Source organism: Haliaeetus leucocephalus, unplaced genomic scaffold (assembly GCF_000737465.1).
Source record: "Haliaeetus leucocephalus isolate CR32 unplaced genomic scaffold, Haliaeetus_leucocephalus-4.0 Scaffold439, whole genome shotgun sequence".
Taxonomy (NCBI): domain Eukaryota; kingdom Metazoa; phylum Chordata; class Aves; order Accipitriformes; family Accipitridae; genus Haliaeetus; species Haliaeetus leucocephalus.
Window position 1 is genome coordinate 3,655,335 of NW_010972875.1, and position 956 is coordinate 3,656,290.

The following is a 956-nucleotide window of genomic DNA, read 5'->3' on the forward strand; positions in this document are numbered from 1 at the left end:
CTCACAATTTGTAAAAACATGGACGTGCTGAGCTTTACTAAGTGTACAGTCAACCTAGACCAAAGCTCTTCTTACTTCGGTTTTGTGCAGTCCTACTGCAGAAGTGGGTCTGAACTTCCAACTTCCCCATGTAACAGCACTCGTACCTGTGGCAGATGCTTGTGTGAGGTGCCAGCAGGATCGTGTTGGGGAAATGACACACCAAAGGTCATCACAGATTTTAACTGAATCACAGGGATTTTCCCTTCTTCAGGAGAATGTAAAGATTGCCCGTAAGAGCACTGACATAACAGGAACAAAGTTACGGGGGAAAAGTAGATTTCTGACAAGGTTATGTCTGATTTATTGGTTAATTATTGGAGTAATTTCAAGAAATGCCTTTTTTTTTTTTCAATAAAAGGTCTGGAACAAAAGCCTGATCCAACTACGCGTTTCAAGACTCAGAATAAAAGCAGAGGTTGAGAGAGCTAAAACATTATGAGACCATAGTGTACAGTAATAGCACCCTACCAATTCTGAGTGCAAGTGAAAACCCAGTACCCTGTCTGGGGCTATTTCCAGTTCTGTAACTGGTGGTGTTTCGATGCAGTTAGAAATGCGAGCATAGATACTATATATTTTTTAAAGTGGTCATGGATTTTGCAAGAATTAGTGCTGTCTGGGGATTTTTTTTTTATTAAACAGATGTTTGGTTTTTTTTAAAAACATAACAAAGCTAGAACGGGACCGTGCAGACAGCTGGTGCTCCCGAGGCAGGCGTTTTCGCCAAGGCCCAGTCACGGCAACCCTTGAGAAACACATCCCACGCGCGCACATTTGCTGGGTGCCGTTGCCGGGGTGGACCCTGCCATTTTGTTGTAGCTTCTTAATTACTTATGCGACTGTTGGCGAATCCCTGGAGGGAAGGGCTCGGCCCGGCCCCGGGAGATGGAGCCCCGGCCTGTCAGGCCGCGCTC